The 26,679-nt window shown below is 35.9% G+C and overlaps 1 protein-coding gene across 4 annotated transcripts in view; it reads right to left on the bottom strand.

Annotated features, from left to right (window-relative positions):
* The window catches only part of fynb (FYN proto-oncogene, Src family tyrosine kinase b), a 53,288-nt gene extending 29,325 nt beyond the window's left edge, over nt 1-23,963 (bottom strand). The window contains exons 1-2 of one of the 4 annotated variants that reach the window (XM_059513298.1): nt 23,742-23,961; nt 10,171-10,233 (exon numbers count right to left, since the gene is read on the bottom strand). The gene's annotated coding sequence lies outside the window, so the exon portion shown is untranslated. Of the gene's footprint in view, nt 1-10,170; nt 10,234-23,741 lie in introns of all 4 variants that reach the window. The other 3 variants (XM_059513300.1, XM_059513301.1, XM_059513299.1) reach the window with 3 other exon arrangements.
* Nucleotides 23,964-26,679: the final 2,716 nt, after the last annotated feature.

The raw sequence follows: 26,679 nt of genomic DNA, 5'->3' as shown, positions 1-26,679 counted from the left end.
GAACCCCCAACTGCTCCCTGGGCGCCGCAGCATAAATGGCAGCCCACTGCTCCGGGTGTGTGCTCACAGTGTGTGTGTGTGTTCACTGCTCTGAGTGTGTGCACTTCGGATGGGTTAAATGCAGAGCACGAATTCTGAGTATGGGTCACCATACTTGGCTGAATGTCACTTCACTTTCACTTTCACTTCACTTTCAAATGGACATATCGCCTCACTATACATTTGATAGCTATCAACTGACAGGAGAAGCAACTATGCGAAAACTGTGAACCAAACGTTTTTGGAGGATAAGATTTCTAACACTGACAATTAGGCCATTACCAAATCTTTTGCGATTCTCAAAATCTGTCTGTGACAAATGAATCATGAAAGAACATTTTGAAGAGGGCACCCGGCTTTACTTCTACAACAAATCTTAGTCATACATATGGCTGACATATGAGCAGTTCCAATCCAAAACCAATTAAACTCTGCACATACATAAAGATCAATGAAGGCTCAATTTGTAGGCCAGAGATATAGATTGATGTTCACACATGTGGTAGTGATTATACATGTAGGTCATCACATGACCCTCAAACACATGATGCCACGTCATCATCAATTCATGTACAAATGTATTTGTGCTTTGGTTGTGAGGAGAAAGAGGAAGTTTGGCGCGGTTCAGATAAATGCCTGGATTTCCACAGTTTCCTCAATTTCTAGTAAGTCAAAACACAAGGCCAAGGGCTATAGGTTACACAAACATCGTAGAGGTGAAGTGTGGTTTTAAGCTCCAGTACTTAACTTCATTCTATCCCAGTTAAATGTGAAGAGACTAGGGCACAGTACATTAGCACTGTAAAAATACTGGTATATTTAATATTTGAAATGATACAATATCACAATTTTGCTCATTTCTGTACTTGATACGCTACTGTTCTGAGGTTCACCGCTATGTAGCAGTGTGACCCAAACTGATTCTGACATGACAACAGAGAAATAAACTGGATCAAACAGATACAACTTACTCCACATAATAATTGTGCTGACAATATAAAACAAGAGAACATCCTAAATATTGATATAATGCTAATGCTCCCGTGTGTATTGGTGCAAGCACTGTATTGAATGTCAGAGGTTTCTATTTCCAACATTGAGCGTGTTTGCCAATCATGGAGATTTCTGGAGAGCATGTGAACGTAACGGCTAATCAGATGTGTTTACATTGGGCTGAATACTATGGTGGCCGAGAGAGTTCAACGCACTTGTAAATGGAAAAACACATACAAATTAAGAAAACACCTTCATAAGTTTGACAGCATGCGCACATCAAAAACGTCAAAATAAAAAAACTTTTTTTTAACGTAAATCTGTGAAAGATGCATTCTGTCAAACATACAGAAATGTTAACCAATCACAGCAGTGGGCGTTTACTTCCGAGTCTATTATCAGTCATGCCTATTCTAACACAGCGTTCTGATGAGGGGGTTAAAAACAGGACAGAGAATAGCGTATTACTTCTTTTTTAATGTAAAAATTTTGATAAAGTTATAAGTAGACTTCAGAGAACAGTACAAAATCAAAAAACAGGCAGGTCATGCATGACCCCTTTAAATAATGGATTGAATCCAAAACTGTGAACCAAGGTATTAGATTCTGGTATCATACCGAAGCCTAAATTATCCTCATATGGGCATGATTTAGGTAATCATACCTAAATTTAGGCCCCAGTTCCCAGGGGAGACTAGACCTGTGAGATCTTATAGTGATATTATCATGCTGAATTATTTAATTATTTATTAACTTACTTTCATTGCTGGAAAATTAACCAAATCCAGCATAAGTCTTATGTTTTTAATATGACTGAATTTGTATTTTACATCCTAACAATTTAATAGAAACCTTGTCAGTTACTAATTATAAGGTTTACAATTCCTCAGTTATTCAAAAACCAGCTACAGATAACAAGCAAAAAACATTTACGTTACTAAAGAACTGACTAATCACTGACTTCTATTGCGAGTATACGCACTTTAAAAAAACACTCCCGTTATAATCAGTGGAGCTGTCTTCACTGTATAATGAATACATCTCTTACACTTACATCGCATGTACATCTGCACTTTGTTGTTTATGATGAGAGAATTCAGTTAAAGGGTTAGTTCACTCAAAAATGAAAATTAGGCTGCATTTTACTCACCACCAAGGCATCCTAGGTGTATATGACTTTCTTCTTTCAGACGAATCCAGTCAGAGTTATATAAAAAATGTCTTTGCACTCAGTGGGTGTTGCATTGCTTCAGTCCAAAAGATGTGAAATAAAGATTGCCTTTCCAATAAAATAAAAAAAAGTGTTTCACACGGCTCCGGGGTTGAACAAAGGCATTCTTTAGCGACTCGATGCATTTTTATAAGAAAAATATCCATATTCAAAACATAATAATCACTTTAATCTAGCTTGCGCCAAAAGATGTACACAGAAGCTGCTCTGGGCGGATGATGTATGAAGTCAGCGTCAACTCCAACTGGATTCATCTGAGAGAAATAAGTCATATACACCTAGGATGCCTCAGGAATGAGTAAACCGCAGCCTAATTTTCTTTTTTGGGTTAACTTACCCTTTAACAAGCGTGTTCTGAACAACAAAACTGCTGTTTCAGTGATGACTCATCTGATTGGCCTTTGCATTCAGAAGCTTAACATAATTGTGTAGGATTGGTTATAATGTGCAACACTGTGAAAACATGGAAAAAGAAATATAATGGAACAAATAAGCCACCTTGCTAACATCCACAAGTGATTTCTCTGACTATTGTTGATACATGATATTGTAGTCTATCGCCACAACCCTAATGGAGACATGCTTGAAAAAGCCATAACATGAGGAATTTAATTTTCTTTTATTGTTTGAAATAAAAGAGATGGGTGTACTATGAAAACATAGGCTACTGAAACTTTCACAACACAAAACTTCAAGGCTGAAAAACACCTACTACTGAAACTATACGATGCAAAAAAGATATGTTTTTTTTAAATCGATGAAGCAACAGAAACCACATGACCTGATGACATATGATGCAGCAACATTTACAAGTCAATGATGCTGATTACTGTACATGTGGACCTCCTAATGTAGGATAAGGAACTAAAAATTACTCCTTCTGATATATAACTAACAAAATGAATTATGAAAGAATTCACCCAGGGCGATAAAGCTTCACAAGATCAAACTGACCAAATGACAAGACTAGAGGGTGTTCTTCTGTGTGGGAGATCATACAATTTGTGCAGATTTCCTTCTTTGGCGTTTAACCTTTCAGAAAATTCCACCAGTTACAAAGCAACACTATTTGATGAAACCGGCAGTCACTAGGTGTGGTGATCAGCGTATATTGCTGCTGTAACACTCAAAACCATTGTTTGCAGCTATGATTATGTTGCATGTATGCAGTGTTTTTTCAAGAGGATGTGGTTAACCTGAGTATGACAATGACAAAGGAACACACAACTACACAAACTTTCCATGAGAGGTGTTTCTCTTATGAGGGCAGCAGGAGCAGCCAAGAGCTCTTTAAACAAAATGTCAGCACATTACAGTCTCAAATGTTAATTAGGCCGAAAGCCTAATAAGGACATTAGCCCTAAAGACAGATTCGTTAGACAAACTTTCCTTATCGTGGAAATCTTGATAAGGATTCGTGGAAGATCGTGGAAGTCTTGAGACAAAGATTTTCATTTATTTATTTGTTAGGCCTTTAATGTTATAGGTCAGTATAGACAAACAGAGATTGAGGGACACAAAAATGGCCAATCCATCCCATTTTGGGTTTTTAAATTTGGTTTAATGTCACCCACCATCATTTTGTGGCCTTTTGGTTTCGAAGTATTGGTATAAGCACCAGTACCATGTTAAAAGTATCGATTTGGCACCGTTATCGTAAAGAGCTTGACCGATAGTCAGGACTCAAATTTAGCTCAACTGAAGCACAACTGAACTACATGTTGAAGCCCTGCCCACGAGGCCATAGAATTATAGCAAGTTTAAAGGTCAGTTTAATGGTCTGCTTACCATGAGCAAATTACCGTAACTTACCATAACCTTTACTTACCGTAAGCAAACACATACATTTCAGTGAAGGAAGCCCTGTAGTAGCTTGTAAGGGAAAAAATTATGAAAAATGTCACTGAGCCTCTAGACTGAGAAAGCTGACTGCAGCCAGAGATGCTGTCTTACTTCCGTCACTCAGGATGAATTTACACCACAGAAGCAGCTCAACCTATTACGGTAACTCACATTAAACTCAATCCAGAGACAGTACAGCGGGAGGAGATGGACCACTTATTTACCAAACTTATGGCATATACCATATTAGTTCAAGCTAAAGGTGATAAGAAACATATAAATTACTGTTCAAGTTTCAACGATAATATTTTTTTTCATTAAAACTTTTATACAGCAGCGATGCAATTCTATGTGAAATTCAAATCTTAAAATACATTTAAATAGAAATTTCAATAATATTTAATTGTAATACATGTTCACAATATTACTGCTTTTACTGCAATACATACAGCCTAGGTGAGCATAAGAGACTTCTTTCAAAACTATTAAAAAAAGAGCCCACACTTTTGAGCGGTCGTGTAGATGATTCTTCACCGCAAACATCTGAGCACTGTTCATTCACACCAGTTGAAGCAGAAATTCTCAGGAAACAAGACCCTTCGATGAGCTTGTGCAAGCGTCCAAGTTGCATGCTCACAAACCCTGTGGGTTTGTTTTGATGCCTCTGCAGTTGTGCTTGCACAAATGTGTATGCATGTATGTAACAACTATCTTGGCATCACTGACACATAACAAAACTTGGTTTTTGTTGAGTATTTTGATTTTGCTCAAATTTCTGAGTGCTACTGTAAAAAATTCCATTTAATGTGATACCATTTTCCCAAATGCACAGATACAATAATAACAAAAAAAGAGTTGTTCAATATGTGATGTATAACACATTGCTGCAGTGTTTATATATATATATATATATATATATATATATATATATAACATTTTCCCCTCCAGTATGTTATTTACTATTTTATTTTATTTTATATTTTAGAAAAGTGAAGTGAAGAGTGCTGAAATCTCAGGATGTTCCACAGTTAGCTTGACTATGCCACATGAGGCATGTTCCTACCCACAATCCTTCATGTCCAACCACAGGCCTATGAACAGCTGAATGACAGCTTAGCTGATTGATTCAAAATAAGGAACAGAAATAGTTACTACTGTAGATTACCCCCACCCACACCTCCGGCCCTAATGTACACCACCAACCACTGATGTGAGAAAAGCAGCCTGGAGGTCAGCTAAAATTTAGCGCGACTAGCACTGTGGTTAATCACCGTTTTGAAAAATGTTTTGATTTGTTTTTAGTTTGTCTTGTGGCCTCTTTAATAATTGCTGGGCAAAATTCTTACATTTATGACAATATGCGCTGGTGATATTTATTTAAAAATTATATTTTGCATAAAGCCAACTGTAATGTAAAGAAAATCCCATGTTTAATGCAATAAAGAAGTCACTACTGTAACTAAATGTTTGTCAAAAACACTGGTTTATAATGATGAAAGTGAAGTTTTTAAGAGTGAGTCATTGAATTAATCAAGAGATTCATTCAAAAATGCTGATTCATCCAGTAATAAAACAAGTGAAGTCTTGAGTGAGTCACTAAATCATTCATGTAAACCATTTAAAAATATATATTTTTTCAAACAGACTGCAGCAATTGACATTTTGTCAGAACTTCTAAACTTTTGTTGTCTCATCAGAATCATGTAAAAACTACTCCATCGTTACTCTAGTCTTAAGTGTCACATGATCCTCCAAAAATCATTCTAATATGTTGATTTGCTGCTAATGAAACAATGTTATTACTATCAATATAAAAAAAAAGTTGTGCTGCTTAAACACACACACACACATGCACAAATCCCTTCACCGGCAAGTTTGATATCAAGATGCAGAGATGAGATACCAGCTAAGTCATTTTTATCAGTGTTTTGAGAAAGAAGCATTTAAGAAAATCTAAAATAATAATAATAATATGTAATAAATGTAAAAGTATAAAAGTTTGGAATATTTAAGATTATTTAATGTTTTTAAAAGAAGTCTCACCAAGGCTGCATTTATTTGATTTTAATATGCTCAAATTGGTTTTCAGTTATTATCAGTTATTATTAGTGTTTAATTATTAATAATTGTAGTTAAGGATTATTTGACAAATAAATAGTTTTTAATATCATTTATATAAAATGATCCTTTAAAGCAGTATAAATGTTTTCATTTTCACTTTTGATTAATTTATTGTGTCTTTGCTGAATAATATATATACGTTGTATATATATATATATATATATATATATATATATATTAGGGGTGTAACGGTACGTGTATTCGTACCGGACCGTTTCGGTACAGGGCTTTCGGTACGGTGCATGTGTGTACCGAATGACGGAATGCAATATTTTGTGCGCGGAACATAAGTACATTTTCGTGTTTCCAAACAAACATATTAAGTGGCGGAAGTCTCCGCGTTCAGCGCAAATCCCACCCTGCAGCTGATTCTAAGGACGGTGACACACTGGATGCGTGGCGCAAGCGTCTCAGCTGCGTGGCGTGTCCGTTTTTAATTCGGTTCCCATGTTAACAGGTTAGAGCTTGCAGACTGCCTGCGTGAGATGCGCGTCTCAGGCGCGTCTGCATGCTAGAAATAGAACCGACGCCTATTTTTCACGCGACATGCATGCGTGTTGGAAGTGTTTCCAGGCAAAATATAATAGGAAAATATGTTTATATGTCATTTTGTACACAAATACATATTAATTCATGACACTTTGATGTTTGAAAGTCTTTAGGTTGACATAAATTCAGATATAAATGTAATTTAAAAAATAAATTAAAAAAATAAATTAATAATGATCAATTTTCAAATATTGCACCTGTCAAACATAGTCTATTTTGTTGTCAATACAGTTGACGGTGTCCTTTATCAGTAGGCTTTATATTTATGCTCAACATGAAGTATTGTATAGATATTGTTGTCGTGAAGACAAGATCCTGGTCTGTCGGCGGTCACCTACAGCAGCAGCAGCGCGCCAGCGCCGCGTCAGGCACGGTTCTGGTGAAGCAGGCCTACAAGCTGGGATTGGTTATGCTGCACTGTAATCATAGTTATTTATTTATATTTTTCATTATATTTTATTATATGATATTGGTTTGAGACTGAGAGTATTTTATTTAGTGGAGAACTTTGCAGCAGTATTTTATTTCTTATTCTTTTTTTTAATTTTATATATATTTTGTTAAATAGTATTAAAAAAAAAGTGTATAGTAATAAACAACCTGCAGTTTAATGTTTGCATTTCTTTCCCTTACTGTACCGAAAATGAACCGAACCGTGACTTTAAAACCGAGGTATGTACCGAACCGTGATTTTTGCGTACCGTTACACACACATATATATATATATATATATATATAGTATGCATATGAGTACGTGTGTGTGTGTTTGTGTGTTGATTTAGAAACAGAGGGATGCTCGACTGTGTCCTAAGGTAAAAAAGTGTCAATGGTCAGATAAAGGATCTTTGTAAGGCTGCATTCTCTGTCTGAGTGAACACTAGTGTGTGAAAACAAGAACCAAGAAAAGTGTCTCTGCACAATGTGTGTCACAGCTCTGACTGGGAACAACAGAACAGGAACAGCTGGGCCTATCCAATCCTCATCTGTCCATTCAAAGGTATTAATGCTGCCCCATAAAGCCTCTTCAGAGATGCCACTGTGCAGAACGTGACAGACTGCACTGCATTTAAAGGCTTCATTCTTAATTATGCAAACACACTGTGAAACTGCAGCTCCACTGAGACTGTGTGGGTTAAAGGAACGTCTGTGATATTTTGAGGTGAGTGCTCATGTAGGTGGTTATGGTGGAAGGTATGAGTTAACGGGCTGAGTTTTTATTTAGGGTGTTGCATTCACAAGCTGGTGTCAAACCCACGCCCAGCTGAACTGAAAGAAAATGTTTCCCACTCACTTGAAATTAACTGCCATGACATACTTTAGCTGACAAATTAACATAAATCTTTTCTGTTTGGCCTTAGGAATGTGATATTTTTTATAACCTAATATTTCTTTTTACTGAACTGAATTGTTTACTATGAAGTCATTTGGACAACTAAAATATCACTCACTTTACTGTTCATCCTAGCAGTCCAATGTCAGAGCATTATCTTCACTGACACTTGTAGCACAGAAATGACACTGAACCAGCACAGAACCAGATCTGTCGAAGTCCTTTACGCTTTCTATCCGCACACGATGTTGCTTCACCCTTCATCTTGCTCTAGTGTGTAATGCTCTAGCATCAAAGCGGAAAGTGCTTACTGGAGCCACAGAGGTCTGGTTTAATGCGAGCAGACCCTGGCTTCTCTTTATTATGCAGTAGGAGTGTCAGGCCTGCTGAGATGCTCACTCCATACATCTTTGATGTGCAGTCACCCACTGACACTACCCAGCAGGCCCTGGGCTTAAAGCGCTGACCTGTGTGTTTCTCTTCAGAGACAGGAAAAAGAAAACCAAGGAAAGAGAGAGACCTTAGGGGCATAGGACAGCAGTAATCAGCTCTACCGCGAGTCACTGAAACGTCAAACACACACACATAGACACACACACACACACACACACACACACACACACACACAGACACAGACACAGACACACACACACACAGACATTCCACAGAGTCTAATCACTTCAGTATGTCTTCGCTAACCCAAATTACCTCATGAAAACACACTTAATCTCTCAGAGTCAAAAGCAGACACACGGTCCATTTAAACACACTCCAGTTTTCAGCAGTTCATATGACTTCATGCACACACACTCTTGAGTATTATGTTTTCTTTACACAGAGAAGACAAATCCTACGCTGAACTCTATTCAACAGTATATATAATCTAAATTAAGACATATAATAGACCTTTACTGGCCCAAACTTTCTGTATTCACAGTATTTTCTTTGTTGTTTTGGGGGAACATACGTGGAATTCTATGGAACGGATTTAACATGGTGAATGTCATTGGTTGCCTAGTGAATAACAAATATACTTAAATGTATCTGAAATACATTTATTTCATGCCCAGCATACTAAAAATACATTTCAATATTTATGTGCTTAATAAAAATCCCCTGCAGTTGTACTTTTACTAGTAATTTTGTAGTCAGTGCACTTTAATTGTGTGGAAGCAGTGCTGAAGTCCAGCTAAAGATGTACAAAAGTATATTTCATTGTGCTAAAATGGAACCATTGCAAATATACTTCAGGTACACTTTAAAGACCGACATTATCCAAAGATCCTACAATCCTCATCAATTTTTGACATTAAAACACATGTAGGGCTTAATATTAAGAAATGTGCATTGTGCACAATGTAGTGCTCCAAATAAAGTAACTATTAGTTTTTAAATCAGTAAGTCTCAAGAGACATGTAAGTAAATATGTTAATAGATTATTTGTAATTTGTAATAGGTGTGAAATAAAAGCATTTTAAAAATGCTACCTTTTTACTAGGGTAGCCAAAGGTAAAATCACCTTAGCCAAAATCTTTACTAAACAAACAAGCAAGAAGTAGGGGGTATAAAAATAAAAACTTGTATCTGACAATCAATATGCAGAATTTAAAAATGTAACAAAATAATAACGAAAGAATTAATATAATATAATATAATATAATATAATATAATATAATATAATATAATCAGACTGCAAAAAAAACATGGTGTGAATGGAGCTTTGGGGGGAAAAGAGGAAAGTTCACCCCAACCCTAAACTTAACCATAATTGACATGCAAGCACACTGTATATAAAAATGTGCAAATATATGAATTAGTAATTGATTCAGTCATTTATGCACACAACACAGTTGAAAGCACAGCGTAACACTGTTGTTGCATCCTATTCTTTGTTGGAGAGCCAAAAAAGGCAGAATACTGTGAATATTGGTCAATTTTTTGGCCATACGACTTAGTGTTCGATCTGTTGTTACTACAGTTGGATTTTCTCATTTTTTGGAGTTTGTGGCTGTTGATTTCATGCAGGCCAGCTTACCACACAACTGATGCAGCGTCTTACTCTCACCTGTATTCAAAGCACAGCACGGGCCTTATTTCCTCCACATTGCTTTGTGTTCAGAAGAGAATCCTGAGAGAACCAGAAAGAGAGACACAGATTAATATTATAATGTGATAAACAGCAGCTTTATAGTCTGCTCTGACCTGGATTATAGACCTTTGTGCAGAACAACAGCCAGAAAATAATCAAAGAAAAATGTCAATAACTCTAGGACAGTTTAATCACAATCAACCTTTTTTATATCCCCACACTCAATAGTATTAGCTGCTGTTTTTAGGGGCAGATTACATCACGCAGTGATGGTAGTCACTCAGTCTAACCCCTCGCAAACAAATGAAGCCCTAGTCAACCTTATCCTGACCTCTGACTATTTGTAGGGCTGCATTGTCTTGACCATTTCTTCACTTACTGCATGTGAAAGATGTACACAAAGGTCAGAAAAAGTAATGCATACTGAATAAGCGAGCCATTTTCTGATTTTAAATCCACTTGATAATAATTGAAATACCTTAATAATAAGTTTATGTCAATTAATTCTCAAAATAGTTTTTCACATAATGCCACAATGCCAATATGTCTTGCATAATCCTCCAAACCTTATTCATGTGACATTATGGCTGCACAATTAATCAAATTTCTAGTTGCGATTACAATTATGGATGCCACAATTACGTAATCGTTCAAAGCGGCAATTAATCGCTCAAAGTCCACCTATGTTATTCTGCACACTTAAGATATGTTTTTTTCTTTCTACATGTTATCTTAAAGGTTTTTTCATAATCAGCCCTATGTGACAACATGACACTTATGTAACATTTTCAATGTGACAGACACTGATAGCTTTTCTCATACACTAGATTGACAGATATCAACTATATATGCCTGATAATTTACATAACGTGGTGCTAATACTGCCTGCCTTTTCTGCAATCTGTTTGAGATGATAGCCTTCTCCCAAAACAGAAGAAAAGTGTGACATTACAGAGAGCAACATAAAATTAACCTTCAAGGAGAGCTATATTTAGGACAAACCCATTTTCTTAATTAGAAAAAAACCCCAACAACTTGGTATTCAACGTGAATTAAGAATTTCAATGATTTAAGAGTATATGGATCTTTTTTAAATGAACAGCCACTGTTGGAAAGATAATTATTATAAAAAAAGAGACCACATCTGATCTGTTCTGTAATGCTGAGTTGGCATGATTTCATAAAAAAGGGTTGAAACAACCATAAATTAAGATTTGTTCAATATTACAATCATGTCATTTTGTTCCAAGAAACTGCTTTTTTTTTTCGGAGGAACACGAACAAAAGACTCTCGATGAAGAACTCCGACTGAATGTACAACATCTTTATCTCCAAAAACAACAACAACAACAAAAAGAAACATAAAAAATTATTTTTTTGTGCTATATATATATATATATATATTATAGTCTACATTAGTATAGGAGGGAAAGTAATTCACACAACTTTGGTACTACATTATCATATTTTAATTTATTTATTTATTGTAGGTGAATTCTATCTAAAGTGAAGTGTTTAATGTAGCTAAGAACTTGTCCGACCCAACTGAAGTTACAGCAGGCAACGACATTAAAACTTGACATCATGTCCCTTGTGTCACATAAAAAGTAAAATATTTGGTCCACTTCCTTAATATCCTTTTATTCACAAAAAAAGATACCAAAACAAGCTAAGGGTTCAGAGATTGAACGTGTGCAGGCAGAGGGAAATCTTTAATTGAGGGTTCTGCTGTATTTTTAGAACAGCTTGGATGTAAACTAGAGGAAGCGCTCACTCTGTACAACTCACAGAGAGAAAAGCCTTTCATTTTCTGTTACACGAGGGCTGCTTAAATCAAGCATTTTGAACTTAATTCTGTCGCCATTTTTAATTCCTTTTTTGAGTTTCTGATTTCTGACCATGCCACTAAATGTTGGTCTTTACCAGTTATGGAGGGAAAATACCGTATTTTTCAGACTATAAGTCGCACCTGAGTATAAGTCGCATCAGTCCAAAAATTGTCTTTTGGACTGATTGTATATTGTAAATTGTATATTGTCAATCCTTACCCACCTATTTGTATTTTTTTGTATTTTTTATTCCTTATTGTGCTTTTTGTTCTGTCGCTGTTATGTTGCACTGCGGAGCTCTGTCACGAAAACAAATTCCTCGTATGTGTGAACATACCTGGCAATAAAGCTCATTCTGATTCTGATTCTGAAAATACGTCATGATGAGGAAAAAAACATATATAAGTCGCACTGGACTATAAGTCGCATTTATTTAGACCCAAGAACCAAGAGAAAACATTACCGTCTACAGCCGTGAGAGGGCGCTCTATGTCTTCAGTGTAGACTAGAGGAGCACTGAGCAGCATAGAGCGCCCTCTCGTGGCTGTAGACGGTAATGTTTTCTCTTGGTTCATTTCTCTTGGTTCATTTCTCTTGGTTCATTTCAAATTAATTTTGTCATTAATTAATTTTAAAGTCGCACCTGACTATAAGTCGCAGGACCAGCCAAACTTTGAAAAAAAGTGTGACTTATAGTCCGGAAAATACGGTACTACTTAACTAATATGAAAAAAAAATTATTATAATAATAATTTAAAAAAAAAAATTTCGTAAGATTTATTTCACAGAACAAAATAAATCTGTTTTAATGTCAACATATAACATAGTGCTAAACAAATAATGTAATTTAATACATCAACTCTGATAGCCCTAAAAATACCCAAAATAAAATAGTCCAATTTCTAAATGAAAGAGCACTGACAAAAAAATAATAATTTAACTAATTTAAAAACTTAAAATCACACTGGTATTATGCTGTTTATTTTCTCCACATGTTCAGTCTTCCTCGCTCTAAGTCTAGTGAACTCCCAGCATGCACTACGTTCCTTTTCTATCCTCTATTTGTCCGTCTCTATCATCATGTGGGGTTCTCGTGAAGATGCAGTCCTGAGGCTGTTGTGCATTGACACACACACACACACACGCACGCACACGCACATAGACGCTTTATATGTCAGAGGGCAGCTTAGACCATAGACAACGAGAATGGAAAAAAAAAAGCTTCTCACATTCAAGTGAAGGTTATTTACTGACTGATAGTGGCATGGCGGGATATTCACTGCTGAAAACAGAAAGCTGCACTGTTGCCTGTGAACAATAGATGCCCACACCCGTACAAATGATCGAAAACAGCAAGACAATTCACAACATGAATTATGCACAAACAACCTCCAGAGAGCAGAGGCATTCAGATGTCTTTTGTTTGGGTCTGTATAATGTAAACACTTGACGTAGCTGAGTTTAACAGGAATAAAGCATATCATTAAATCCAGTAACATACCAACGTTCTTGGTTGAAATAAAAATGCTCATTTTAAATCTGCTTTTTTTTTTTAAATAATCTGGTTTATTATTTGGTTTATATCCTACAATTCTGACCTTTTTAACTAGTAATTCCGAGTGTATATCTCAAAATTATGAGTAAAATGTCAGACTTGCAAAATGCAAACCGTCAGAATTGTGAGATTCAGTAGCAGAAACGCCTTCCATAGTAAAGAATGTAAAAGGTTTCTTTTTACAAAGTGTTTTTAATTGTTATTTTTTAATTATTTTTGTATTATTTATTTAAATGCATTTAACATCACTGCACAATAAAAACATACAGACACACAAAACACATGATGCCAGTTTTGCCATGCAAAGCCACGCCCCTGAACGCATTTATGCTCACGGACTAGAATACCAGAGATAACATTACTACAATAGGCTACATCAGCGGTTCCCAATTCCAGTCCATGTTCCGAAGTGAAGTAAACCCCTGCTCAGGGAGTAGGGAGCAATGAACACTGTGTAGGGATCATATTGATCGGAACACAGTTCATTCATGTAGCTCACTTCTAACGAGTTGGTAATCTGAATCGTTAACTAAGCAATATGTGCCAAATATGTGTGCGAGCACTGGAATTAGGAATTGCTGGGCTACATCATGTGTCTCTCACCAGCGAGAAAACGTTAAAAGTACCACAATATCAGGAAGGATATTGGGTTTTTGATTTTTGTCTGCCATTCTAGCTCTGTCTGCACAGCGTGCGTGAACGCAATGATGATGTAATCTGTCTGCGGGAACAGGGTGCGCAGATGAATGCAGATACACATGTTGACAGGCAGGTAGGAAAGCCATTTAAAACACTCGGACCGAGCGTTTTGATTGGACGTACATTTCTTGGTCCTACGTCTTCCACAGAATATATAAATACAGATAAATACATTTAGACTTAATGATTGCTATGTGAAGAGACATTCAACCAGCATAACAAAAACTGTTTCTGAGTACAATCACCTACTTCACCTTTAATAAAAGGTGACCACAATTCTAAATAAGGCCTAATGCTCTTCCTAGCTACAGCAGTCATCCGTTCCATTACCATGATCTAAAAATAATTTTAACCAATGGTTAATATATAATGTTTGCTTAGTTTTCCAATGTTTTTTTTTAGCTAGAAGTAGAACAATTTTACATAATGTGATGCAACATCCGTCTCCTAACATAATCATAACAAACAGAAAATGGCATTTTGTCTTTTTACAAAGTGTCAAAAGATTGTGTCATGCAGTTCAATACACAATCGTATCTAAACGTTAAAGGAAACAGACGGCAGAAAGGGATTTGTTTTTATTGTGATTGTATACAAATAAAGGCAAACCGTTTACAATTCCTATTATCTTTATGACTAAAAGGAGAAGCTGCTTCCACTGTTAGAAGAAAAAAAATCAAGTATTTGCGCTAGCGCCGCATCATAATAAAATACAGTCAGTCAAACATATGGAAAAAAAACCCACACTGCTCAGTTTAAATATGCAATAAAATCTGTGCTGTTAATCAGTTCACCGTACCGCCATGATGTTATGCAAAACATTTAGATTTATGTGGATATTGGAATGCGAGTGAAGTAGGATGTAATAATTAATAATTTGGCATTCATATGCATCACGAATACGAAAACATTTGATTTTGTGTCAAATGAGTGACCCAACGTTGGTTTTAGTTTCGTTGTAGCCTAAATGAATTTGTTTTGGCTTGTCGTTTATGTTGCTATAACTTCTTATAGGCTATTTTTTTATTCTTGTTAATTGAAAGGATTTGTTGTGGAGTGAGGGGAACTAAAATAGCATAGTTATGTTTACAGTGTTTATTATAATGTTTTTAAACATTTCACGTTTCTGAATATAATAATAAAATTTGACTTATTAATAGGTTATGCAACCTATGTTTTGTTTTTCTCTCTAAAAAACACATTTTTTATACGTGTAGTGTAGCCTATTTTACCAATGTACCAAACCTTTTTAAATATTTTGATAAATTACTGAAAATAAATAAAGAATGACTTTTTAAACCGTTTAACTGATTTTATTAATCTGTCAAAATTCTTAACAGCCATTTAACGGTTAAATGGTTAAAATGAACATCCCTAGCACCGACGCTGATAGCCATACCAATGGAAGGGACAAAAGTTCAAATACAGCTGTGCATTAAGTCAAGCAAAAGTCTTTTCACATTTCACATAACAAAAGTTCAATGAGGTGCAATTTCATCCATCAAATCTTAATATCCAGATGGAAGCTTTTGAGTTGTGAGCAGACAATAAAACTGACTGAAGTAGCTTCAGTGGTTTACAGTGACCGGACCCAAACCTTCAGATAAAACAGAGATCATATCTGCTTCTCTGAAAGTTATTGAAACCTCACAAGAAAGACCCGGAACACGCTAGCAGCTCCAAAACATATATGTGCAGCTCCCTCGCACTGTATGACAGTTAACCAGTTGTCAAGCGCAGTTCTGTTCACAAAGCATGGCTTTGAATAGACCTGTGCTGGTATTCATTAATGCTATATATCACGATATGGAATATGCGTAATATTGTTACTGTAAGTACTACAGTGAATAATGTTTTATTACAAATTATTCAAGCAAGGATGAGAGGTGCATGGTGGAACGTGTGAAGGAGACGCGCTAAATAAAAGCGCACATTCAATCTCTGACAGCAGATGGCGCTAATGCAACCACAGAAATGCAGCCGTTACCCTGTAAACAAAACAGCTGCTACTTTCTGAAACATATTTAAAGGATTTAAACAGACATTCAGATTTCAAGCGCCAAATACTTAGCCTTAATTGTTATTATTTTCAAATAGTATTTATTTTCAAACTTTTTTACATTTTAATCTGGACTTCAACATGATATTGTTTGATTTATTTGACTATTGCAGCTGGAATTCAGCTGATGATAAATGGGGCAACTTTCACCAATGTTGCTGGGCAACTTCGGTTAATATTGCCGTCAACGGGCAACCAGGTGAGACACAGGGCCCACGACCGATCTAATGTATCTGGATAGAAATTTGCTACCCATTCTCAATGATCAGATCAAGAATCAGAAAAGTTTAGCTGTGCATTACTACTTAAAGGGGTCATCGGATGCCAATTTTCCACAAGTTGATATGATTCTTTAGGGTCTTAATGAAAAGTCTGTAACATAGTTTGGTTAAAATTTCTCAGTGGTAGTGTAAAACAATACTGTTTTGACCCTGTCAAAAACAGCTCTTTTCAGAGCAAGCTGTTTTGTAGCATCTTCCTTTAAATGTTAATGAGATCTGCTGACCCCGCCCCTCTCTCTGAGAGATTGTTTAGCCGCATTCATTGTGAAACTTGCTAATTATAAGGAAAGGCGATTTGCAAAGATTCAGTACAAAACCTTATACTCCCTCGTTCTGTAGGTGAAGCTGGATCAGGAATGATTCGCGTGAAGATTTAGGTAGATTTGGGCACATTCCCTTCAGAAACAAATGCACTGCGTCTTCAGCGGCTCAGATGTCGGGAGAAAATGATAACTGCTATGTTAATTATTACATCCAACAACAGAATACCTCAATCGCTTAGAAGACATTCTTGTCTACATCTGCTCCAGCGGTGAAACAATGGCGGACTGATGACAGTCACTCATGCATCTGAGATTGGTTCGATTTGAGAAAGGGGAAATTTTTTAACAAGATAAAAAAAAACACTGTATGGATTTTATCATTATAGTGTGGTTGTGTACACAAACTGCTAACACACATTTCAGTTCAAATTGCTTGTAAAATTGCATGTAGCATCCAACGACCCCTTTAAGATACCACTGTCCTGTTAATGCTAAACCATTAGTACTATTAGTTTAAAGTGTTAATCTAAATATATTCAGTTAATGCCTAATATTTGCCATCCAAACAAGCAGTGGTTCAGATGAAAAGGGTGTTTGATAAGAGACAGAACGTGGCTGTGTTTTTGTGCTTCAGCTTTGGCCCTGGGGACTGTGAGGAAGCAAACTGTTCCAGCTAATTGAATTCCTTTAGAAAGTCTGCTTCCCAGACAGCAATCACCATCAGCCACACACACACACACACACACACACACACACACATATATATATACACAGACTCTCTTATAATGACACACCATATCACTAAAGACAAAGTGGCAAAACCATATCCATATTTTGAATTTAGGAAGCTAAGCTTCCCACCAAGACATGTGATATATTTTATCTAATTTGATCCAGACACAAGCAACACCCGAACTGCAACCACATTTGCCCATTAATTGTGTGGATGTGTGTAACTAAACCATGCAGCACAGAAAGACTCAGCTGAGTTTCGAGTTTAAAAAATTTTTTTTTCAAAAAACAAAAAGCCAAATGTTACATCCACCAAACCTCAACTATTTTAAACATTCATTCTGAGCTAATTACAGTCAAACTCAATTAAAGGTAACAGCTTTGGTTGTCACAGTTGTTATTAATTAAATATTTATAAAAGAATGGCATGAAAGTAAAGTATTGATCTATTTTTTTTTCTTATTGTTTGATTAATACCAACAGAACAATAGACATCAGCAGGTCTGTTTGGATGCATGTATACTGCAAGACAGAAACATTTTATTATTTTCCCCAATTTGTTTACTGAGGACAAACATAAGCATAAAAAGCATCTTAACCAGGAAGTTAATTTAGTCATTTCATTTGAGTCACTACACTATACTACTGCTAATATAACTATTTTAATTCTTGATACTTATGACATCCCATATTGAGTCCAAAGCTTATCATAAGCAAAGTCTTATGGTTATGATGTTATCCTCAATATTCATTCTGTAAAATGAACATGCAATACTGACTGGTGTAAATTTCACAGGAAATGTAACTATTTATCCAAATGGTATTTTTACACAGAACTTCTAAACTCTTTCTGAAAATGATGTCATGAATTATTACAGATGTTTTAGCAGGCACACTTTGATGGCCTGAAATACACCACTTACTTAGTTCAAGCAAATTAAACACTCATGTTTATAGCAAACGGCCTGAAAAACAACATCTGACAGATGCAAAAGCTTGATTAGTTTGGTTAGTGGGACAGCACACTTGATATGCCCTGGCCAAGCATTTCGCAGCTGCATTTGAATACTTGTGTAAAGTATGTTTCTGGTCTCAGGCTACAAAGTGGCCAACTGTTGAGCCCCTCTGTGTACTAGCTGATGTTCTTTCTCTCTCAAAGAGCAATCTTAGGCTCCCTACGCAAGGGCCGAGCAGTGCACCGTGGGCCGTGGTGATATGTGTTGACATCAGCAGAGGCTGGGGGTTGGGCAACTGAGTGAAAAAGAGCCTGACCCACTCTAGACTTTCCACTGGTCAACCACACACACAGAAAGAACAGCTGGATCAGAAGATGAATACCTAAACGATCCATTTAATCCTAAAACAGAATTTATTTAACTGTCTTGGATATTAACTTTCTCAGAGGAGTATGCAAGAAAATTAATTCATTCAAATCCTGGTGGATAAAGTCTCAAAGCTTGACATTCTTAATCAGATTTGGGGAAAGTAATTTTTTTTAAGTAATGCATTACAATATTGCGTTACTCCTTAAGAAAGTGAATTACTTTACTTCGTTACTTTTAATGGAAAGTAATGTGTTACATTACTTTTGTGTTACTTTTTAAATCTTGGCAAGGCTTGCTTGCTTGTTTTTAATATAAAAAAGTTATTCTTTTTTTTTTTTTGTACAAATGTAAAAGCCGTTTCGCAACAAAAGTGAAATGTATACGCCTCAGGCTGAAGGAAATGTAAATTCACATCTGTACAGTAGAGGGTGCCGCTCAAACAAATTGCACGAAGAATATGATACAGGAGAAGAAAGTTCAACACTATTCAGCAATAACAAAAATGAAACAACAAAACAAATTTGTCATTTCTGCTTATTAGTATGGTTGAATTGGATCTTCGAAGGCCAACAGCAAAGACATTGGTTAATAAAATGGGATTAAATACATAACTATAATTATAATTTGTCTTACTTAACATATCTAATTATTGCAGGTTTCTATAATATTCTGAGTTTGCATTTGACTGTTTTTATTAATTTCGAGGAATATTGAATCTGTTTTTGTACAAGTGAGATGAGTAAATACATGTTCATATTTAGTCTAGGACTACAGTAACGTTCACACAGCGCGTCTCTGCACGTACTCCCGATTTAGCTCAACATGGCAACACAACATCTGTCAGTCAATACATGGGAAACAAAGTAACTAGCCAGAGCTTATTTTAAAAAATAACTCAGATATTTCCTTCTAAATTAAAAAGTAATGCGTAACTTTACTAGTTACTTAAAAAAAGTAATATGATTACGTAACGTGCATTACTAGTAATGCTTTACCCCCAACACTGCCTATCACAATTTAATACATTTAAAATAAATTAAAAAATTTAATTTATGCATTTAGCAGACGCTTTTATCCAAAGCGACTTACAGTGCATTCAGGCAATCAATTTTAACCTATCAAAAATAATCTGTGGTTAATATGCAAGGACAATTAAAATAAGCCATTCGTAGGATGATTCTCCTGAAAAGAGTAAACGCTGAAACAATGGCGGATGAATTCGTTTGTCGCCCAAGGAACGACAGGTGGAGTCGTTATTTTGGCTATTCAGGGGTGTTTTCCAAAAGCAAGTTTCATCGTTACCATCATAGTTCAACGATACTTTCTTTCCCAAAGTCATACTTCTAATCAACATTCGTCACAACACCACAAAGTTGTGCGGTTGGAACTACAGCCCTCCACCTGTGGTTAGAAGCATAGTTTCAGTTTCCGGTTTGTATAATATGTGGACTTAAAGAGATCATGCTCTTGAGCAGACTAAGTAAGCTAACATTCAACATGTACACAATTTTCATCTTATGTTTTTAAGTTCAAGAGAATGCAATTGTCATTTTTGAGGACTATGCTTCTGCAAATGTGCTATAGTCATTTGGGTGAAGCCTGGAGTATAATGTAAGATGAATCCCTCAATTGAAATTTAGAAATAAAGCAAAACAACTGTAAAAAAAAAAAAAAATACTGAAATTTGAGGCCATGTTCATTATTTACTGCACTAAACCGAATCTCATACTGCACCTCCTTCTCTACAGCCAACACACAAACTGTTGTCGTTGTTCAGCTCCTCTCCTCAACTTGTGACATTTCACCTGCAATATTATAATAAAGTTACCTTCCACTCTAGAACACGTCTGGATTGCAGGCGGGGCAGTCAAGGCGACGTCTGATGGCATAAGCACGACTCTATGAGATGAGCCCCACACAGTATGTCTGCTCTCAGCACAAATCTGACAGAGGGTGAGCAAAACAGGATGAAACGATACTATCTAGAAATAAACAAGATATCTTCACCTCAGCAAACCCTCCAGCTTAAAGGTGCATCCCAGTCAAAACAGCAAGTGAAATATAATCCTGGAATGTTCCAAACGTTCGTCTGTGTTTCCACGGTTACCTTTCCAGGCTTCTGCAGACTGATGTTATGACCAGCTGCTTTATTTTTGGACACAACGATACAACGTCTTCTTGTTATGAATGAAAATAAAATGAATGAATTAAAAGAGTGCACCTTTTTGTTTTACATTTTGAGAAAAGTATTCCTTCTTTTACTAACGTCTGTTCAAAAGAAAGACAGAAGAAGAGAAAGCCAGAGAAGACAGTATGTGAGTGATTTCCACCAACCCCAAAAGAGATGCCACACGTCCCACTAAGCCTACTTAATTTTTCCAGATGGAACAGTTAGTGTGTATAACATGTAGCAGGATAATGGTGGGTTGCTGTGTGAAGGTTCATGAGTGCATGTGATTATGATGGAAAAGAACGATTCTAACAAAGCAAGAATCAAGACTACATACTGCCCGGCAGACATAAAGTAGACAGGCTGCTTACCTAGACTGCATTTTTGGGGACCATGCACCAATGCTGTCTAGGTAGGCAGCTCATAATGTTTTGCGACAGAGCCACTGAACATTCAAACAGATCCAATTCAAAGTTGCTTTATCGTAAAGAAACGACAACCCAAAAACGACATTTATGTCATTGTGTCAAACACGTATTTTCTCTTTTTGTAATGAAACACAAAAGGAGGAATTTTTCCGAAACTAGATTTGAATGTGCACACATGCAAATGAGATTTGAGAACTGATGAATGCTTTGCCTTGAAATAAAGTGCACAAGTAGTAGTAAGTAAATTAGGTCACACTTTATTTCCCACTTTATTGGCACACTTGAGTCCCAATTCTCGTTATAAACAAACTATTAAACTACAACTTTTGCCTAAACTACTGATTTGATGCTTATTAATAGTGAGGTATCGGTTAAGTTTAAGTATTGGGTAGGATTAGGGACGTAGAATATGCGCATGCAAAATATTTGCTTTCTAATACTAATAAACAGCCAATATGTTAATTAAAAGGCATACTAATAAGCAACTAGGACATTTCCCTATACTGAAGTGTACTAATCATAAATTATTACATTAACAATTACGTTAGAATGTTATCACTAAGTTAACTCTGAGTGACAGCTAGTGCTCTTCAGAGGTTACATTAAAAATAAAAGGCAAAGCTTCTGTATAGAACCATTAAGGGCACGACGAGTCACAGATTGAAGAAAAAGACTGTTGTTCTAAACCGGGTCAGTGCATTTAACAAGCATAAACCAGAACATGATTGAACCCCAATTAATTAACTATCTAGATGGCATGTTGGGCAGAGAACACATTCGGAGTCAGATAAGCACATGATGCTTAAAACTGCTGTCTGCAACTTTTAAGACACAGCCACAGTCTTGAGCCTCAGAATCAGAGTTGAACCATCTGTATTGTTGTTCAAAGCAGAGCATTGCTTTCAAGACCCCATCAAATAGTGTTGAGATATTTGCCAGTGAAACTGGAAATGAAGCTGTGGCTCCAGAGTGATTAGTCAAATGGTGATTAGCCCAAAACATCTATATCCAGAGTGCCCATAAGCAAATACATAATAAACCAACCAAATAAACAACTGCAATAAAGATTAATGACAATCTGAGCAGGGGATGCTAGGGAGGGACAATCTAGAGGACTGAACTGGACAAAAATTTGAGCAGGCCTACAGCTATGTGTCCAAAATGAGTCACTGGTAGCGCTCCAGACAGGCTGACCAAGAGCTGCCAGTTTTTCAGATACTCTTTTTGGAGGTTATGTCAGTAGGAAATGACAAGTGTCTTTTAAAGTCAAAGAACTGTTTAATCAACAGATTAGTTCAAAAACACTTATACGTTCCAGAGCAAAAGACCACCAAGACCTCTTCTTGAAAACATGTAACACCTGATCCTTTTCTGACTTTTGTTATTATTGTTGAAGGCGCAATAATAGGCTAATAGATAACAGATAAGAGAGGAACAGTCAATGCTGTATCTGAACATTATGTGTGTGTGTGTGTGTGTGTGTGTGTATATATATATATATATATATATATATATATATATATATATTATAATGCTGTCAAATGATTAATTGCACCAAAAATAAGTTTGTTTACATAATATGTGCGTTTGTTTTGTATATTTATTATGTATATATAAATACACACACATACATCATATATATTTTGAAAATATTTACCTGTATTTACTATTTAGACATATATTTATATTCACATAATTTATATCAAATATTATTATATTTAATATATAAACTTAGCATTTTTTTTAATATACAGGCGTGTGTGTGTGTGTGTTTATATAAATAATAAATATAAATTGGGAAGGAAAAAAAAAACTTTTTTGGATGCGATTAACCGCGATTAATCGTGTAACAGCACTCATAAAGAACAACAACCCAGTAGGCTTCAATAAACAAACTTGGGTCTGAGGGTTTGAGCTGAAGTGAAGGATGTGGACTGCAGGTTTATGCCGACACAGCAGAATAACAGAGTCAACTAAATATCGACTTTATCTAAAAATATCAGTAACAGTAAACAACATTGTGTCTGCAGTGTATGCAACAAAAATCACAGCTGCAGCATCCTTAAGGCAAATCCCATAACACAGACTTATTATAACTATACGTATGAGTAAAGAAGAATGAGTATTGAAATGCATTGGATGATGGGCTGCACGCTTCCATTTCTATTAAACTACAATAACCAACACACAAAAAAAATGCACTTACCCAGATAACAGCCTAAAGTCCTGTATTGATGTCTTCCATGGTACACAAACCAATCACAAAGATATCCGTGATGGTGTAAAGAATAGCAGGCGATCAGGGAACAGCGGATATTATTCACTGCTGCGAGCGGCCGGCTGGCGATGATGATGATGGTGATGATGATGGCGCAGCGGCAGCAGAATGAAACTCAATGGCGCCGCTGCGTTTGGATTGACATCTGCTTCAGCCAAAAGAATGCGTTCAATACGAGCGCGAGCATTTCATTGGCTGAGACCGTTGTCAATCAGCCCCCACCCGGGAGGTTGTAAACAGGGCAGGCGAAGGACTGACACGTGTTGCTTTATTGACTCATTGAGGAGTGTAATGCGTTTTCAAGCGTAGTGTTAAAAGAAGTTACAAGGGAAATCGCGGCTCGTAAACGCTCCGTCCATTAAGAAATTCCATCAGATGAGGTTACGCCTCCTCCGTAAACATTTTGCCACAAAGCCCTTAATGCATTAATGACTGAACTTACTTTAATATTGTTTTAAAACTGCAGCCACGCTTTTAATAAAGAGAATGTTATCGTTGGTGTGGACACCATCATCATCATCATCATCATCATCAACATCAACATCTTTGTTTTCTTTTTTTAAACAAATATATATATAATGTGAATATCTTTATCATGTTGCAAGTTTTAATAAAAAGCTGTAAAACAGTCGAGGTTGTGCTTCAGTGTGATCACTCCACTGTGTCTAATGCATTTAGGCCTAGTCTATATTCACAATAAGTTTCTATGCAATTTTAAACGATAATAATTATAGCTACTTATTCCTGAAAAAAGCTGTTGTGTGCTGTATGAGATGTTGTGTTAGAGTAAGTTAAACAGACAGTTTAGATGTGTTGTCTTTTCGTGATAGGTTCAAGAGTGATGTTTGGCTCAATGCTTCCATCTGTCGACCAGTCTTCATATTTTAGCCATAATGAAATGGGGTTTAGGTTAGATGTTAGTATTTTGTTTCAGCACTGTAATTGACTGGTCTAATGAAATCTTCAGAATCGGCAGTGGGCAGGGATTTGCACTGAAAACACACTCATCTGTGGAGATTCTCCATACGTGTCATGTTTATTTCTGCTGTACAAACTGTACTTTCTATCAACATGCACCTAAACCTGCCCCTTACAGGAAACTTTCTGCATTTTTACATATTCAAATAAATAAATAAAATAAAAAAGACATTAAAAAACTTATTCTGTATGATTTATAAGTTTGTGACATAAGTCCCCATGAGTCTGTGTGTGTATTCAGGTTTAAATCCACAGCAGGATATATAAACAGGTACACACACATACACACTTGTATTCCTATGGGGACATGAATGGTTTTTATATTGTACAAGCTGTCTTTTCTACCCCTTAACCCTGAACCCTTTTTTTTTGTGTGGAAACATAGCTATCATTTAGGATCTGATGACTTTAGGCTGCTGCACCATAAACGTGTTTCTATTATTCCATTTGACAGAAGTATGAGCTGTCATTGTATGTAGTCTATTCCTAGATATGGTATCTACTCCTAGATACAAAGCTCCTTTTGTAGTTTTTTTTTTTCATCATAATTTCTCAAGCCACTGAGCTCTTCCACATCCCAACAATGAACCATTTTCCATTTTCTATGCTGATCACTGAACAAGAACAAAAAGAATCGTTGTGTATTTTCTGCACCTTTTTTATCCCACAATACTGTTATCTTACATTACAACTTTTTAAATTGCTATTCTAAGTCTCTTATGTCACAATTCAGACTCTGGTTTTGTTTCTCCGAGGGAGGGGAAGTTAAAAATGTGAAATATAAACAGAATTATAAGATCAGAATTCTGACTTTTTTCCGACAACTCTTGAGTTGAAATCTTTAAATTGATCTAAAATCAATTTGAACTTATTCCCCATCATAATTCTGTTTACATTTTCCATCTTACAATTCTGACTTCTGAAAAAAAAAATAATAATAATAAACCTGAATTGTGATATATAAACTCAAGTCGGAATTGTTAGATAAAAAGTTTGCTTTTTTTTATCTTTTATTATTTAAAGTTTTATTATTTTTTATGTTTATTTATTTCTTCGTTCATTCATTCTGTGGCTTCCATTAAAAATAAAATAAAATAAAACTTAGAATCAATAGGCCTATAAGTGTTATACCACCACAGGACCACCTTCATATGTTGGAATGAGGAAGACAAACCTGTTAATTTGGGTTTTTGTATTGCCAATGAATGTGGAAGGTTTCCAAAACAATTCTCAGGCTCTGTATAAAGGCTTTGAGTCGGAGAACACACTGCTTCAGTGTCAGACGGATGGGATGGCTGCAGCTGCTGTCACACACTCATTGAGATGCCAGTTGTAGTCTTGAGTCCTTGGATAGTGTTTCATGACCAGAGACACGTAATGTGTGTGCGTTTGTAAATGACAGCTAATCACAAAACAGTCAGAATACAGCAACTTGCTTCCAGACTATTACAATTCATTTACAACTTTTCCAAAAACCTTGTCTAACATTAGCCAGCTACTTTACCTTGGTGACTTGCAAATCAGCCAACATACATCAGTTTGACATAAATCTAAATCTTTAAATTATATATTTTTCTATGCATAAAAAAAATTCTAATTTACTATTAATGGGCAAAACCCACTTTTAGTTTTATAAAATAACATTCAAAGCCCAGTAGTGCATATGCATAAAATGAAATGATTTGGTAAATACATTATAGATTACACAATCACAATATTTTAGAAATACAGAAGACCCCAGTAAGGTCATTTTAGTTTGGTCTGAATTTGGAAAAAAGGTCATGCAAAAATATTCAAGATTCAAGTACTATTGTTCTCCAGAAGGTGGCTATAATTAGCTAAAAATGGACAGTTCCTGAAGATGTGTAGTCATAGAATTGCAGTCTGT

This window comes from Carassius carassius, chromosome 27 (genome assembly GCF_963082965.1).
Source record: "Carassius carassius chromosome 27, fCarCar2.1, whole genome shotgun sequence".
In the NCBI taxonomy this organism is placed as follows: domain Eukaryota; kingdom Metazoa; phylum Chordata; class Actinopteri; order Cypriniformes; family Cyprinidae; genus Carassius; species Carassius carassius.
This window is presented reverse-complemented; position numbering and strand designations above follow the sequence as displayed.